This window comes from Heterocephalus glaber, unplaced genomic scaffold (assembly GCF_053883595.1).
Source record: "Heterocephalus glaber isolate CG9 unplaced genomic scaffold, H.glaber_assembly_v1.0 deba00001729, whole genome shotgun sequence".
Lineage (NCBI taxonomy): Eukaryota > Metazoa > Chordata > Mammalia > Rodentia > Bathyergidae > Heterocephalus > Heterocephalus glaber.
The window spans coordinates 8,488,404-8,506,553 of record NW_028258440.1 but is presented as its reverse complement, the minus strand read 5'-3'; the positions used below and the strand labels follow the sequence as shown (position 1 = coordinate 8,506,553).

Genomic DNA, 18,150 nt, shown 5'->3' with positions numbered 1-18,150 from the left:
TTTCAATTGTCATTGCATTAAATCTGTATAGTAGTTTTGGAAGTATGGCCATTTTCACTATATTGATTTTTCCTCCCCAGGAACAAGGGATGTCTTTCTATTTTCTTATACCCTCTTCGATCTCCTTCTTCAGAGTGCTTTAGATTTCAGTGTAGAGGTCTTTTGCTTCCTTTGTTAGTTTGATTCCTAGATGTTTCATTTTTTTAGATGCTTTTGTAAAAGGAATTATTTCCTGAATTTCTCTCTTAATGAGTCTGCTATTTTCATATAAGAAGGCTATTGATTTTTGAGTGTTGTCCTTATATCTAGCTACTCTACTGAATCTGTCAATTAGTTCTAGTAGACTTTTGACTGAGTTTTTTGGGTCTTCTATGTAAAGTATCATATCATCAGCAAATAATGACAGTTTCACTTCTTCCTTTCCTATCTTTTTTCCTTTTATTTCTTTCTCTTTTCTAATTGCTATGGCTAATGTTTCCAGAACAATTTTGAACAGGAGTGGTGATAGTGGGCGAGCTTGTCTTGCTCTTGATTTTAGCATGAAAGTTTTCCATTTTTGACCATTTAGTACGATGTTGGCTGTTGGTTTTTCATAGATAGCCTTAATCAGGTTGAGATAAAGACCTTCTATTCCAATTTTCTGTAGTGTTTTTATCATGAATGGGTGCAGGATTTTGTCAAATGCCTTTTCTGCATCTATTGAGATGATCATATGGTTTTTGTCCTTGACTCTGTTAATATAGTGTATTACATTTATTGATTTATGGATGTTGAACCATCCTTGCATCCCTGGGATAAATCTGACTTGGTCAGGGTGTATGATCTTCTTGATGACACTCTGTATTCTGTTTGGCAGTGTCTTGTTGAGGATTTTTGCATCTATGTCAATTAGGGAGATTGGTCTAATTTGGGTTGGGTCTTTCCCTGGTTTTGGAATCAAAATAACACTTGCTTCCAGGAAAGAATTTGCAAGCCTTGCTTCCCTTTAAATTTCCTTGATGAGTTTAAAGAGTAATGGTTACAGTTCTTCTTTAAATGTCTTGTAGAATTCAGCATTGAAGCCATCAGGACCTGAGCTTTTATTTGTTTGTAAATTTTTTATTGCATTTTCAATTTCACTCTTTGTTATTGGGGTGTTTAGAATTTCTATATCTTCTTCATTTAACTTTTGCAATTCGTATGCATCTAGGAATCTGTCCATTTCTTCTGTGTTTTCCATTTTATTAAGAGTACAGGTTCTGAAAGTAGGTATTGATGATTCTCTGAATTTCTGCTGGATCTGTTGTGGCTTCACCTTTTTCATTCTTAATTGCCTGGATTTGAGCCTTTTCTTTCCTTTTTTTGATAAGGTTGGCTAAAGGTTTTTTGATTTTATTTATTCTTTCAGAAAACCAGCTCTTCAATTCATTGAGTTTTTTGTATCGCTCTCTTAGTCACCATTGCATTGATTTCTGTTCAGATCTTTATAATTTCCTTTCTTGTATGAGCTTTGTCTTTGTTATGCTCTTCTTTTTCTAGGAGCTTGAGGTTCTGCATTAGGTTATTTAACTGAGTTCTCTCTGTTGTCCTAATATGGGCATTCACTGCTATGAAATTCCTGCATAGAACTGCTTTCATTGTGTTCCACAGATTCCTGTATGTTGTTCTGGCATTATCATTTACTTGTAGAAACTAATTTCTACTTTAATTTCCTCTGTCACCCATTGGTTGTTCAGAAGAATGTTATTCAATTTCCATGTGTTGGTGGGAGTTTTGTGGTTTCTTCTCTTATTGATCTCCAATTTCATTGCACTATGGTCTGGTAATATACAGGGGATAACTTCAATTCTTTTACATTTACTTAGATTTTCCCTATGAACTAGTATGTGATCGATTTTGGAGAATGACCAGTGTGCAGCTGAAAAGAACATGTATTCTGATTTTGTGGGGTGGAACACTCTATAAACATTTATTAAGTCCTTTTGTTCAATAGCTTGGTTCAGTTCTAGAATTTCATTGTTAATTTTTTTCCTAGATGATCTGTCTATTTGTGATAGAGGGGTATTGAGGTCCCCCACTAAAATTATGTTATTGTTTATTTGGTTTTTCCTGTCTATAAATATTTGTTTTGTATAGTTTGGGGCATTCGTTTTTGGTGCATAAATATTTAGGATTGTCTTCTCTTCCTCTTGGATTGTTCCCTTCACAAGGATGTAGTGATCATCTTTGTCTCTCTTAATTAATTTTGGTTTGAAATCTACTTTGTCTGCAAAGAAGATTGCTACCCCTGTTTTTTTTTTCTGGGTTCCTGTGACATGGAGAACTGTTTTCCATCCTTTTACTTTCAGTCTATAAATTTACTTTTGAGTTAGGTGTGTTTCTTGTATACAGCATATTGCTGGGTTTTGCTTCGTAATCCATTCTGTCAGTCTGTTTCTTTTGATTGGTGAATCGAGGCCATTAACACTGATAGTTGTAATTGATAGATATTGATTTATCCTTGTCATGATGTTTTACTCTTGTTGGCTCTTTTATTTCTTCTTTTCCCCCCTTTCACTTTAGTGTCTTACCTTGCGTGGTGTCTTCACTCTGTTGGCCCTCATGGAATTGTGACCTTAATTGTCTTTTTCTAGGATATTGTATAAAATTGTTTGGACTGACGGTTTGGTGTTCATAAAATTTCTCAGGTGTTCTTTGTCATGAAAGTATCTAATTTCCCCATTGATTTTGTAAGATAATTTTGTAGGAAACAACAGTCTAGGTTGGAAGTTATTTTCTATTAGGGCTTGAAATACTTCACTCCAGGCTCTCCTTGATTTGAGAGTTTGTGTTGAGTAATCTGCCATGATTCTGATGGGCTTTCCTTTGTAGGTGATTTGTTTCTTTTCTCTAACTGCCTTTAGAATCTTGTTATTCTGTTGGGTTTCTGGCATCTTGACTATTATATGTCTAGGTGTAGATTTTTTTTATCATGGCTGGGTGGAGTTCTATAAAAATATGGAACACTTCATGAATTTGCATGTCATCCTTGTGCAGGGCCCATGCTAATCTTCTCTGTATAGTTCCAATTTTAGTATATGTGCTGCTGAAGAGAGCACCACCCCTCCCATTTCCAAAGACTTTGTTTCCACTGTTATCTTTTCTCATATTTTTTCCGTTCCCTTCTTTCCTTTCTCCTACCCCTTGCACTTTCCCTTTGGAACTTTTCTTCCTATTTCGCATTATCTGTTAAATGTGTTGATCCTCATTTACACTTTCAGTTTCTCACACCAGTTAAAATATTTGGTATTTACACATGTGTGTTCTATTTATTTCACTTAAGAGTATGGCCTCAATGTGCATTTATTTAGCTTTAATGTCTCTAGTTTCTCATTCTCTGTGGCTGAGTAGTAATCCATTGTATTAAAAAAACATTTTTTTTTATCAAGTCTCCAGTTGACGGGCAAATGAGATGTTTCCAAGTTTTAGCTATTCCAACCTGTGCTGCTTTGAACATGGGTGCACTATTATCACTGTGTTATGATTTTTAAAAAAATCTTTTAGGAAGATTCCCAGCAGGGGAATATCCGGATCAAAGGATACATCTAATCCTAGTTTACTGAGGTATCTCCATACTGATTTCCACAGTGGTTGCACCAGTCTTTTTCTGCACAGCCCTGCCAGCATTTGTTATTGGTTGATTTCATGATAGTGGCCATTATTTCTTGGGTGAAGTCTAATCTCAATGTTGTTCTCATTTGCATCTCTTGAATGACCAGTGATGTTGAACATTTTTTCACATGTTTATTTACTATTTCTACTTCTTTGACAGAGAAATGTTTGTTTATTTCAGATTTCCACTTTTAGATTGGGTCTTTAAATTTGGGAGGTCTGATTTTTAAAAATTCTTTATATATTCTAGATAGTAGACCTTTGCTGACTAAAAACTTGTAAATATTTATTACTACATTGGGGAATGCTGTTGGTGGTTTCTCTTACTGTGCATAAGCTTTTAAATAAGAGATCCTACTTGTTGATTCTTTGTGCTTACTTCACCTGTGCTGAGGTTTTGTTCATGAAATCTTTTGCTACACAAATGTCTGAAAGAGTTCTACCTAACCTCTCTTCTAGTTGGCTTAGTGTTTCTGTTTTAATATTTAGATCTTTAATCCATTTCAATTTTAATTTAGTGCATGGTGAGAGATATTGGCCTACTTTTAATTTTTAGCAAGTTGAGACACAATTTGTCCAGCACCATTTATTAAAGAAGATATCTTTCCTCCAGTGAGGGTGTTTGGCTCTTTTGTGGAAGATGAGGTGGCTGAGTGTGTCTGGAGTTGTTTCTGCATCTTCTAAAATGTTCCACTGATTCTCAGGTCTCTTTCTTGCCAGTACCATGCTGTTTTTATCACAGTGGTTTTGGAATATAGTTTCAAGTTGGGGCTTTTGATAAGCCTACCTCGTCTTTGTTGCCTAGAATTGATTTTGCTATTCTAGGTCTCTTCTTGTTCCAAATGAATTTGTAGATTGTTTTCTCAAGGTCTGTGAAATATGCTGTTGGAATTTCATTTGTGATTGCATTGAATCTGTATAGCAGTTTTGGAAGTATGGCCATTTTTACTATAATTACTCCCCAGGATCAAGGGATATCTTTGCATTTTCCTATATCCTCTTCAATATCTTTTTTCAGAGTGTGGTAGTTTTCAGGCTAGAAGTTTTGATTTCTTTTGTTAGATTGTTTCCTAGGAATTTCATTTTTTGGATGCGATTGTGAAAGGAGTCGTTTCTCCAGTTCCTCTGTTAATGAGTCTGTTGTTCATGTAAAGAAAAGTTATTGAATTTTGTGTGTTGCCCTTGAATCCAGCTAATCTGCTGAATTAGGTTATTAAGTCTAGAGGACTTATGGTAGAGTTCTTGGGGTCTTCTATATAGAGTATCATGTCATCTATAAATAATGACAATTTAACATCTTCATTTTCTACCCTTGTTTCTTTATTTCTTTCTCTTGTCTAATTGCTGTGGCTAATACTTCCAAAACTTTATTTGAACAGGAGTTGTGATAGTGGACATCCTTGTCTTAATTATCATTTTAGAGTGAAGCATTTCAGTTTTTGACCATTTAGTATGATATTAACTGTTGGTTTTTCATAGATGGCTATTATCAGGTTGAGATAGAGACCATCTATTCCAACTTTCTGTAGGGTTTTTATCATGAATGGGTGTTGAAATTTGTCACTTTTTCTGCATCTATTGAGGTGATCATATGGTTTTTGGCTTGGCTCTATTAATATAGTTTATTACATTTATTGATTTAAATATGTTGAACCATCCCTGCATCCCTGGGATGAATCCCACTTGGTCAAGGTGTATGATCATGTTGATGATCTTCTGCATTTTATTTGCCAGTATCTTATTAAGGACTTTTGCATCTATGTTTATTAGTGAGATTGGCCTATAGTCCTCTTTTTCGGTTGGGATTTTCTCTACTTTTGCCATCAAGGTGATACTTGCTTCCAGGAAAGAATTTGAAAGTATTATTTCCCTTTCAATTTCATTGAAGAGTTTAAACAGTAGCAGTAATAGTTCTCCTCTAAGTCCTTTAGATTTCTGCAGTGAAGCCATCAGGGCCCGGGGTTTTCTTCATTGTAATTTTTAATTATGTTTTCAATTTCATTGACTGATACTGGGTCATTTAAAATTTTTAGGTCTTCTTCATTCAACTTTGTTAACTCATATGTATCTAGATATCTGTCCATTTCTTCTGTGTTTTCCATCTTATTGGTCTATAGGTTCTTAAAATAGGTATTGATGATCCTCTGGATTTCTGCTGGATCTGTTGTAATTTCACCCTTTTCATTCCTAATTGCATGGATTTGGGCCTTTTCTTTTCTTTTCTTTTCTTGATAAAATTGGATAAGGCTTTGTCAATTTTGTTCTTTGGAAGAATAAACTCTTTGTTTCACTGATTTTTTATATCATTTACTTAGTGTCCATTACATTGATTTCTGCTCTTCTCTTTATAATTTCCTGCCTTGTATGAGCTTTGTTTTTGTTCTGCTCTTCTTTTTCTAGAAGCTTGAGGTTCAGTATCAGGTTGTTTATTTGAGCACACTCTGTTTTCCTAATATGAGTATTCAGTGCTATGAATTTCCTTCATAAGACTGTTTTCTTTGTGTCCCATAGATTCTGATATGTCATATTGACATTGTCATTTAACTGTAGAATCTGTCTGAATTCTTCTTTAATTTCCTCTGTGATCCATTGTTTATTCAGAAGTGTGTTATTCAATTTCCATGTGTTTATGAAATTCTTGTTGTTTCTTTTGCTATTGATCTCCAATTTCATTACATTATGGTCTGATAATATACAGGGTATAGCTTCAGTCCCTTTGTACATACTTAAATGTGTTCTATCAGCAAGTATGTGATGTATTTTTGAGAATAATCCATGTGCAACTGAAAAGAATATGTATTTTGATTTTCTGTGGTGGAACACTCTGTAAACATTTGTTAACTCCATTTGTTCAAGAGTCTGTAGTATTTTCTTTATTTTTTGTCTAGTTGATCTATCTATTTGTGAAAGTGGGGTACTGAGGTTCCCTACTACTATTGAATTAGTGCTTATTTGATTTTTCATGTCCGTTAATATTTGTTTTTTATAGTTGGGTGCAGTAATATTTTGTGCATATATATTTATGATTGTCATTCTTTCGTCCTGCATTGTTCCCTTTTCAAGGATGTAGACCTTCTTTGTCTCTCTTAATTATTGTTGGTTTGTAATCCACTTGATCTGCAAAGAAGCTAGCTACTTCTGCTTTTGGGGGGGGGGTTCCATTCACATGGAATATTGTTTTCCACTGTTTAGCTTTTAATCTATGAGTTTTTTTTTTTAATTAAGTGAGTTTCTTGTATGTGGTATATTGTTGGATCTTGCTTCTTGACTCATTCTGCCAGTCTATTTCTTTTGATTGGTGAATGGAGACCATTAACATTGATGGTTACAACTGATATTTATTGACTTATCCTAGTCATGACCTTTTTCTGTTGTTGGATTTTCCCCCTTTGCATTTAATTTATTGTCTTGCCTGGTGGATTCATTCTGCTGAGCTTCCTGAGGTTGTGACCCTCATTGTCTTTTCCTAGGATATTGTTCAAAACTTTTTAGAGTGCTGGTTTGGTATTCATGAAGTTCCTAAGGTGCTCTTTCTCATGAAATTGTCTTATTTCTCCATCAATTTTGAAGGATAGTTTATCAGGGCACATGAGTCTGGGTTGGAGGCTGTTTTCTTTTAGGGCGTGAAATACTTCACTCTGGAGTCTTCTTGCCCAAGGGTTTGTGTTGAGAAGTCTGCTGTGATTCTGATGGGCTTTCCTTTGTATGTGATTTGTTTCTTTTCTATTACTGCTTGTAGTATTTTGTTCTTCTGTTGGATTTCTGGAAATTTAACTATTATATGTCTAGGTGTAGATATTTTTTGATGATGGCTAAATAGAGTCCTATGTAACTTACTTATCTGTATGTCCAATTCTTTTCCCCTGTTTGGGAAGTTTTCTACCATTACTTCTGTGAGCAGTTTTTTTTTTTTAATGTCATTTGCATTGTCTCCTGTTTCTTCAATGACTCTGATCAGTCTTATGTTTTTCTTCTTTGAATCATCTAGCAGTTGATGAATTAATTTCTAATGGCCCTTTACTATTTCTAAGAAATTTTTCTTTTCCTGGTCACTAATTGCAATCTTGTCTTCTATATCTGATATTCTGTCCTCACATTGGCTCATTCTGCTACATAAACTTTTAATCTCCTGGATATCTGTTTGCATCTGTTTTATGGGTTCTATTTTTTTCCTGTGGTAGAATTCCATCATGTTTCTCAGCTCCTGTATTTTTTATCAGTGCTCTCTAGAGTTATTAATCATGTCTTTCACTATGGACACAATCTCTGTAATTACCTGAGAAAGTGTTTCTTTTTTTAAATTAATATTATTGGTAAATTTAAGGTAGACAATATAATGATATTCATCATTAGAAATTTGCATCTTTATGCAATATCTGATGGTTCTTATTTTTTCCAATTCCCCTGCCCTGCCTTACACCTCTCCATCCCTCCCTGCCTTTTTTTTTTTTTTTTTTTTTTTGGTACTGTGGATTGAACTCGGTTCCTTGCACTTGTGCAGCAGGCAGCAAAATCACTGAGCCAAATCCCCGGCCACATCCTTCCCTATTTACAAAGACTTTGCTTCCATTTTTCATTTTCTCATATTAATTCCATGCCATTCTTTCTTTTTCCCTACCCCTCCCATTTCCCCTTCCCCTTGCACCTTTTCTTCCAATTTCACATAATCTATTATTCATTTCAGTGCTTATTTACACTTTCACTTTCTCACACTGGAGAAACTATTCGGTATTTACACATGTGTGTCCTATTTATTTCACTTAGGAGTATGGCCTCAGTATGCATTCATTTAGCTATAAATGTCTCTAGTTTCTCGTTCTTTATGGCTGAGTAGTACTCCATTTTATGATGAAAACCGCATCTTCTTTACCAATCTCCAGTTGGTGTGTAATTGGTCTATTTCCAAGTTTTACCTATTACAAACTGTGCTGCTATAAACATGGGTGGGCATATATCACTGTGGTATGATTTGTTTAATTCTTTGAGGATGATACCCAGCAGGGGAATAGCTGGGTCAAATGGGACTTCCAACCCTAGTTCTTTGAGGTATCTCCATACTGATTACCATAGTGGTTGCACCAGTCTACACTCCCACCACCAGTGGAGCAGGGTTCCTCTTTACCCACAGCCCTGTAGCATTTGCTATTGGTTGATTTCATGATAGCAGCCATTCTTTCTTGGGTGAGGTAGAATCTCAGTGTTATTTTCATTTGCATCTCTCCAGTGACCAGTGTTGTGGAGCATTTTTTTCATGTACTTATTTGCTATTTCTACTTCTTTGTCAGAGAAATGTCTGTTCATTTCAGATGCCCATTTTCGGATGAGGTCTTTAAATTTGGGATGTCGGATTTTTTAAAGTTCTTTATAGATTCTAGATAGTCGACCTTTGTCTGAGGAACAGCTGGTGAAAATTTTTTCCCACATTGTGGGTTGTCTCTTCACACTGTTGGTGGTTTCTCTTGCTGTGCAGAAGCTTTTTAATATGAAGAGATTCCACTTTTTGATTGTTTGTGCTAGTTCATGGGCAATAGAGGTTTTTCTCATAAAATCTTTTCCTACACCAATGTCTTCAAGAGTTCTACCTAGCCTCTATTCCAGCTGGTTCAGCATTTCTGTTTTAATATTTAGATCTTTAATCCATTTTTATTTTAATTTAGTGCACAGTGAGAGATATAGGTCTAGTTTTAGTCTTTGGCAAGTTGAAACCCAATTTGTCCAGCATCATTTATTAAAAAGCCTATCTTTCCTCCAGTGAGTGTGTTTGGCTTCTTTGTAAAAGATGAGGTGGCAGAGTGTGTCTGGAGTTATTTCTGCATCATCTAACAGGTTCCACTGGTCCTCAGGTCTGTTTCTTTGCCATTATATTGCTGTTTTTATCACAGTAGCTTTGCAGTATAGTTTCAAGTTGGGTGTTGTGATACCCCCTGCTATGTCTCTGTTGCCTAGAATTGCTTTTGCTATTCTAGGTCTCTTCATGATCCAAATGAATTTTTGGATTGTTTTCTCAAGATCCATTTTGTTTGCTGCTGGGGTTTCAATTGAGATTGCATTGAATCTATATAGCAGTTTTGAAAGTATGGCCATTTTTACTATGTTGATTCTTCCTACCCAAGAGTGAGTGATGTCTTTCCATTTTCTGATATTATCTTCAATCTCCCCTTTCAGAGTGCTATAGTTTTCAGAGAATAGGTCTTTGATATCTTTTGTTAGGTTGATTCTTAGATATTCCAGTTTTTTGAATGTTATTGTTAAAGGTATTCCTTGCCCTATTTCTGTCTCAGTGAGTCTGTTGTTCATGCACATGAAAGCTATTGATTTTTTGTGTGTTGACCTTGTATCCAGCTACTTTACTGGATTTGGTTATTAAGTCTAGAAAACGTTTGGTGGCATTCTTGGGCTCTTCTATATAAGGTATCATGCTATCTGCAAATAACGACAATTTGACTTCTTCATTTCCTATCTTTATTCCTTTTATTTCTCTCTCTTGTCTAATTGCTGTGGCTAATACTTCCAAAACTATATTGATCAGGAGTGGATTGAGAAATTGTTTCTTATTTCATTTTTTCCAGATCCTCTTTCATTGTCAGTTCAGGGAGTCCAGGTGGTTCAGCATCAGATTGTTCCCTCTTCATCTCGTTCCCTCTTTGGGTTGCCTTACGTGTTCTGGAATTCTGATTTGGAGTCTTGTTTACATGTCTACTCATTTCACCTGATGCAGCCTGTTGCAACTTTGTTGAGTGGACTTTTTGCTACCCCAGTGGGCTTCAATTCTCAGCAAGCCACAGAGAAACCTTCTCTCTGATGCTCACTAGTGCGCCAATTCCTGCATTCAGAATGGTGGCTTTCTAGATACCTAAACTGTGCTGTTTTCTGTGTGGGGTTCTCTCTGGCTTCTGTGCACATTTACAATGGTATCTGGACATGCCTCTTTCTAGGGCTTGCCCACCTGTGTATCTGTTGTCTGGGAGAGACTTTTGCTGGAGGCTGTGCAGCCAAGTAGCTGGTGTCTGAGTGGGCTTCTAGCGGAGGTATGCATGTACTTACCGATGGTATTTGGCCAGGCCTCTGGCTGTGCCCTGGTGCCTGTGCAGCCATTTTCCTGTCAGAACTTTGGCTTGGGCTTGTGGGCTTAAGTTGCTTGTGTCTGGGAGGGGCCCTGGCTGGGACCTGGACACACATTCTGCTCTTGTGCATGGCATGCATGATATACATTATTATTAATTAATTCTACAGTTTACATTAAGGTTAATCTTGAGTTGTATCATTGTGTTTTGACATGTATGTGATAACTTTCATCCATCATCATAGTTTAATACAGAGTAGTTTTTTCAGTACTCAAAATCCACAGTTCATTCTACATTCATGTTTGCCACTTTCACCACAAAATTTCTGGCCATTACTTGCTTAATTTTCTGCCTCTAGGTTATGGCACTTTCCAAAGGTTCTAGTGTTTTGGAATCCAACAGAATTTAGGGTTTTCAGACTGGCTACCTTCACTTATCTTTATGCTTTTATGATTACATCTTGTTTGTCAACTATGGATATCAAATATGGATCATTTTATCTTTAGTTCTGAGTAATATTCCACAGCATGTAAATGCTACATTTACCAGTCAAGGGATACCATTGTTGTTTCATTTCTCCCAATTGTAGATAACAAAGGCATAAACATCACCTTTTGTAAAAATATACATTTTCAATATATTTGGGGATATTCTTGGAGCAAAATTTATTCATAGTATGGTAAAACTGTGCTTAGTTTTGTAAGACAATGTCAAAGTATCTTCCATACACTCCTATTGTATTTTGTATTGATTAGGCTGAATGGTGTGTGTCTGTTTCTCCACATCTTCTCTAGAATTTGCTTTTGTCAGTAGTTTACATTTTAATCGTTTTAACAAATACACAGTGATGATTCACTATTGTTTTAATTTAAAAATTTGTAATGCCATATTATGTCATACAGCTTTTATATGCTTATTTTTAAAGCATGGGTATCCAGTTGTTCTAGCATGTTTATTTAAAAAATCTGTCCTTTCTCCATGGATTTACTTTTCTTTCTTTCTCAAAGATGACTCGGCTATATTTATATGCTTTTCTCTTCAGACTTTCTATTCTATCTCATTAAGATTTGTCAATTCTTGGGCCAGGGATTTAGATCAATGACCCCATGCCTGCCTTTCAAGTGCAAGTTCCTGAGTTCAATACCCAGTTCTAGAAAAAAAAAAGGATTTGTGTACTCTTTCATGAATATAAAATTGATTTCCTTACCATAGGTTTATACTAATAATTGAATATGAACACTGTGAGTCAGCCATCTTGGTTTCTGTTTGATATTGTATGATAATTTGGAGTCATTTGCCTTTCCATATGTGTTTTAGAATCAGTTTGCTCACATTCACAAAGTGACTTGCTAATATTTTTATTGGAATTTTATGGAATATTGGATCAACTCAGGAAGAATGTATATCTTAACAATATTTATTATTCATATCTATTAATATACCATTTTTAAGTCTAATCTTTCTTTTATTTTCTGGTCTCATTTGCTTTATGGAATAATTTAATTTAAATATTTTTCACTATATATACACCACATATCAGCCCTCTTTCCCAGGGTGATGGCTACCTACAATATTTTGGTAATACACATTTTTAAAGTATTTAATGGTAGTGTTTTTTCCCCCCATTAACTTTATTGGTACATTTTAGGTATACAATACAGTTACATTCATCATTGGGATCTTGTACCATTACATGAGTCTCTTGGTTCTTATTTTTTTTCCCCTTCCCTTGCCCTCCCTTCAGCCCTTCCACCCTTCCCTATTTGCAAAGACCTTGTTTTCATTTTTGTCCTCTTCTCATATTTTTTCCTTTCCCTTTTTTCCCTTCCCCTACCCCTCCCAATTCCCCTGCTCTTTTAGACCTTTTCTTCCTGTTACACAATATCAGTTATACATTTTTAAAATTACAATATTAAGATCTAGGAGACATTACCACAGATTTTACAGAATTTAAAAAGATATAGAAAGCATATTACAAAAATCTTTTTTGAAATAAATTTGACAACTTCTAAGAAGTAACTTAGAAGACAAATTAATGAAACTAACCCTGGAGGAAATATAAAATTTGAATAGCACCTATTAAAGAAAGTATATTTCTAGCTTGAAAACCTACCTATATGACAAGAGCAGGCTCATAAACATTTTAACTGATAAATTATATCAAACAATTAAAGCAGAAAAAAGGAACACTTCTCCGCACATTTTAGGAAATCAACATTGTGCTAATCCTAAAATTGGATAAAGATAATAGAAGAAAAAAGTATGAACATACATAGAAATTTGTTTAACAAAACAAACTCTTAGAAGTCAGATCTGGCAGGATGTAGAAAGTGGTTTTGTTATAGGGATGGCAGTGTTGGTTCAGCATTGGAAGATCCACCCCCAAAAGTCATCATTTTAACAGAGGAAAGGAGAAAGCCATATGATCCTATCACTAGTTGGAGAAAGAGTATTGGACTAAATTCTACAGCTGTTCATGGTAAAAGCTATCAGGAGACTAGAAGTAGAACAGAACCTTCTCAACAGATCAAAGACATGTACTCCATACTTCCAACAAAAACTCTTTCTATGAATGGAGACGATACAATGCTTTCTTCCTAAAGTGGGGAACAATGGCATATATGCCTACTCTTCATCTGTCCATTAGACTTTGAAACATAGGTCTAAACCAAAATAGTCTGGCAATAAAATGACACAACTAGGATAGGATTTGCAAGGTAGGAGCAAAATCTTTATATGTAGATGAAATGATCATCTACAGAGAAAATACTAAGAAATCTCTAGGAGCCCCTAGAACTTGTACTTGAATTTAGCAGGATTAGAAAACACAAGGTATATATAAAAATTCAGGTCTGTGTACACTTGCTATAAATGAAGAATTGGATATTGAAATTTAAAAGTTATGTAGGAGTACAAAGGACCCAGAAAAGCCAAACACAAAAACAAAAACAGTGTTGGAAGATGTTTAGCACCCAATTTTAAGACTTCTTCTAAAGCTACAGTAATCAAGGCAGGGTTGGTGTAAGGAAAGACATATAGATCATTTAAATAAAACAGAGAATCTAGAAATAGAACCACACATATATGGTCCATTGAGTTTTGAAAAATTATTTAACATTAGCATGTTACAGAATATAAACTCAATTCAAGAGCCAAGGAAGAGATAGTGTCTTCAGCAAATGGCACTAGAACACCTGGTATCCCTATATAAAAAATTAACCTCAACCCTTTTTTTCCATACATGAAAATAACTTGAAGAGATCTATGAACCTAAATAAGAAAGCCTAAAAGTGTAAAACTTTAAGAAGAAATTATAAGGGAAAATATTTATGAATTCAGGTAGGCAAGAACCTCCTAGGATACAAAAACCATGATGTATAAAAGAAAAAAAAAAAGATGAGATCCCATCAAAATTTAGAACTTTGAATGACATCATTAAAATGAAAAGTAGACCTTAAACAGACCATATTTACAATGCATATAACCTATGAGCAGAATATACAAAGAATTCTTAGAGCTCATTAATAGATGACCCAATTAAAATGTAGACATAAGAAGATGATAAATAGCCAGTATAGCACAAGGAATGGTGTGCAAGTCTAGAATCAGAAAAATACTAATCAGTACAATAATAAGATTGAATTATACACTCATTAGGGAGATTAAGTCAAAAGTTTTAATAGCCTTGTCATGACTTTTTCTTTTTGTTGGATTCTCCCCCTTTGCGTTAAATTTATCACACCCAATGGATTCATTCTGGTGGGTTTCCTGGGGTTGTGATCCTCATTGTCTTTTCCTAGGGTATTGTCTAAAATTTTTTGGAGTGCCGGTTTGGTATTCATGAAGTTCCTGAGGTGCTCTTTATCATGAAAGTGTCTTATTTCTCCATCAATTTTGAAAGATAGTTTTGCAGGGTACATCCATCTGGGTTGGAGGCTGTTTTTCTTTAGGGACTGAAATACATCAGTCCAAGCTCTTCTTGCCTTGAGGGTTTGCATTGAGAAGTCTGCTGTGATTCTGATGGGCTTTCCTTTGTATGTGATTGGTTTCTTTTCTCTCACTGCTTGTAGAATTTTATTCTTCTGTTGGATTTCTGGAATCCTAACTATTATATGCCTAGGTGTAGATTTTTTTTGATTAAGGTTAGCTGGAGTCCTATATGCCTCACTTATCTGTATGTCAAGTTCTTTTCCCCTCCTTGGGAAGTTTTCTGCCATCACTTCTGTGAAGAGTTTTTTTATGTCATCTGCACACTCTCCTCTGTCTTCATTGAGCCCAATCAGTCTTATGTTATTCTTCTTTGCATCATCTAGCAGCTGCTGGATTGATTTCTCATGTTCCTTTACAATTTTAAAGCAATTTTTATTTTCCTCTCACTAATTGCAATCTTATCTTCTATATGTGAAATTCTATCCTCACATTGGTTCATTCTGCTGCGCAGACTTTCAGTGGAGTTTTTCATCTCTTGGAAATCTGTTTGTATCTGTTTTATGGATTCCATTTGTTTCCTATGTTGGGGTTCCATCATATTCCTTATATCCTCTATTTTTTTATCTGTGTCCTCTCTATATTTATTAATCATGTCTTGCACCATGAGCAAAATCTTTGCTGTTATTTGAGTAATTATTTCTGATTTCACTTTTCCCAGATCCTCTTTTGTTTCCAGTTGAGAGAGTCCAGGTGGTTGAGTATCAGAGTGTTCCATCTCGTTTCCCTTTGAGGTTGCTGTAGGTGATCTGGAAGTCTGTTTTTGAGGCTTGTTTATGTGTCTTCTCATTTCCATGGGGGGGTGCTTCTGGCGCCCATGGGGGCTCAACTTCTGTGCCCTAGGAGCCTGGGATAGAGGCGTGGAACTTCCTTCCGGGTGATGAGATTGGTTGAGCTTCACTGCCCTAGGAGCCTGGGATGGAGGCGGGAGCTTCCTTCCAAGTGCTGGGACTGGCTGAGCTTCACTGCCCTAGGATCCTGGGATGGAGGCGGGGGAGCTTACTTCCGGGTGCAGGGACTGGCTGAGCTTCACTGTCCTAGGAGCCTGGGATGGAGGTGGGGGAGCTTCCTTCCAGGTGCTGGGACTGGCTGAGTTTCACTCTTAATGGTAGTTTTGAATAAGCGTAATCTATGGTACATTATCATTATTTGCTCTCAGTATTAACAGAAAACCATGGCTTAGTTTGATAATTAGGTGAATATTAATATCCATTATAGATTTGTTACACTACACTGTGTTTTTTTACTGTGTGACACATTAAGTAAAAGTCAATCAAGCCAGTAGACTGGGAAATATTTTCTTTGTCCTCCAGAATGATGATTTAGTCCTAGTTATTTCACTTTGAATATCAGAGGATAGTGAATAAAACTTTATTTTTCATGTGTGCAGTTTGTAACTTCTATAATACTCTAAACCCCAGAGCTCTCCAAAGGTACTCAATAAATGTTAATTATTTGAGTGAAAACCAATACCTTTGTTGTGTCTATCTATGCTTTATTTATGTTACTAAGGAGATATCAGTCAAATTCAATCTAACTATGGTTTTCCTAGCATAGCAAGTCTGATTTTGGAAATGTCAGAAGAGAGATTTATGGTTTAAGATTAGTGAGATAATTTATCAGTGAAATGTGTCTTCACTTACTGACATTGGCACAGAAAGTTTGATGCATGTCAATAGTAGATGACTTATTCTCATTCTTAATACAAATAAGAAAGGTACATTGCTTTTTGCAAGTTTTATAATCTAGCCTGTTTAATTTGGAAAGGAAATATGAGTGAGATATAATTTCAAGCTACTCAGAAGATATAAAAGTTCAGGTTCAGAAAGTATACATTTTTTTTGTGGTACTGGGGATTTAACTTGGGTCCTTGTGCTTGTGAGGCAGGCGATGGAACCACTGAGCTAAATCCCTGGCCAGAAAGTATAGATTTTAATATCCACTAACTAAAATCAAGAAGTTAGTCACATATTTTCATAATTGGTTCAATGTGTAAATGCTAGTACAATCATGGTGAGTTTGCTTTTTCTAGTAGTCAGTAGTGGAGTCATATATTCCTTCAGTGTCATTATGTTTCTGTCTGATCTTTTGAAATAAAAATGCATTTGAAAATTTTATAGCTGAAAGCAAGAAGAGAGAATGGAATATAATATCAAAGCATTTAGATATATGCCTAAGAAACAAAAAATTTTTGCTCATATGTCTCAGATCTATAGTTCTTTCAATAACTAAAATTTACTAATTCAGCAATCACACTAGAATACAAGCTACTTTGCGTGTTCAGTAAAATGTACATGAAGTACATCAAGTTGAAAGAGGAAAATTCTGTCATATACTAGTCAACTCACCTTTCTAATGATATCACTTGAAAACTGTGAGCATAAGATTTAAATTAAGTGAATAAATTTTGCCTGTGCTTGAGCAGTTATGTAAAACTATGACCACAGCCAGCAATTCATTGACTATTAATAATCCACTAACTAGGCTGTCCTTTTAAGTAGCAAAATCTGACCTTTAAGTGGGTACTATACTTTTAAATTGTCTTATATTGTATTTTCATAACATTATTTTTCTTTCATAGCACATATAATCTTTCCTAGTTTTGAAAAGCACATATGCATTTTCTGGTATATAAGTATCAAACATTAAAAGTAGAAATATATACTTAATTTCAGTTACACAAACCAAAGAGATATAAAGAAGGATCTTGTTTGCTGGATTTATTATCTTTCCACTAAGCTCATTATGAAAGATTCCAGCAAAGGGCTGAGGTCTCAATTAATTTTAATGGGCATGACCAAAGTTTAATAGAGTGTGTATTTTAATTGCATTGAGATTAGGTTAAATTGTAGCCTAGTTTGCCATTGATAAAAATTAGATTTTGATCAAGAGGTATAAAATAGTTTTCTAAGAGAAATTGATAATTGGTCACCTATGTAAAAAGCACTTTTTCTTTAAAATATTCTTATGAATATATACTTCTTAATTAAAAGGAGAAAAACAGCTATAAATGAAACATCATGGAACCAGTTTATATGTCTAAAACCTGATACAGATATAACTGGTGATGGAGACCCATCTCCCATCACATTTTTTGTGAATAAATATGTAACTCATCCAAGGCTCAGAATGTTAGTGTCATGGATGTCAAGCAGTATAATTCAAAAGTGGCCTAAAATGTTTTTCTAGCCTTTGTTCATCAAAGTAATCAAATTTTTTTGACGTGTGTTTATTTTTCAAATTGCAATTGTTTAAAGTTATCTTTCATTTTAATCACCTTTCAGTTTTATTCAGGTACTTTTGTCCAGTTGCCAATAAGGTGAATTCAGGAATGAATAAATTCATCTTCAGTGCTATTAGGTATGCAAAAATGTCTAGCATTTTTAATATTTTGAAAACTCAACTTCCATGAATGATGGAAAAAAGAAAATAACCTACTCATGGGATGAATTTGGTCTCATCCTCAGTA

General features: G+C 35.0%; 1 non-coding gene across 1 annotated transcript; it reads right to left on the bottom strand.

Moving 5' to 3' along the window:
* Nucleotides 1-2,970: 2,970 nt before the first annotated feature.
* On the bottom strand, nt 2,971-3,077 carry LOC147821582 (U6 spliceosomal RNA). The gene has a single exon (XR_015446841.1). It is a non-coding gene; the product is annotated as a U6 spliceosomal RNA (small nuclear RNA).
* Between the last annotated feature and the right edge of the window lie 15,073 nt (nt 3,078-18,150).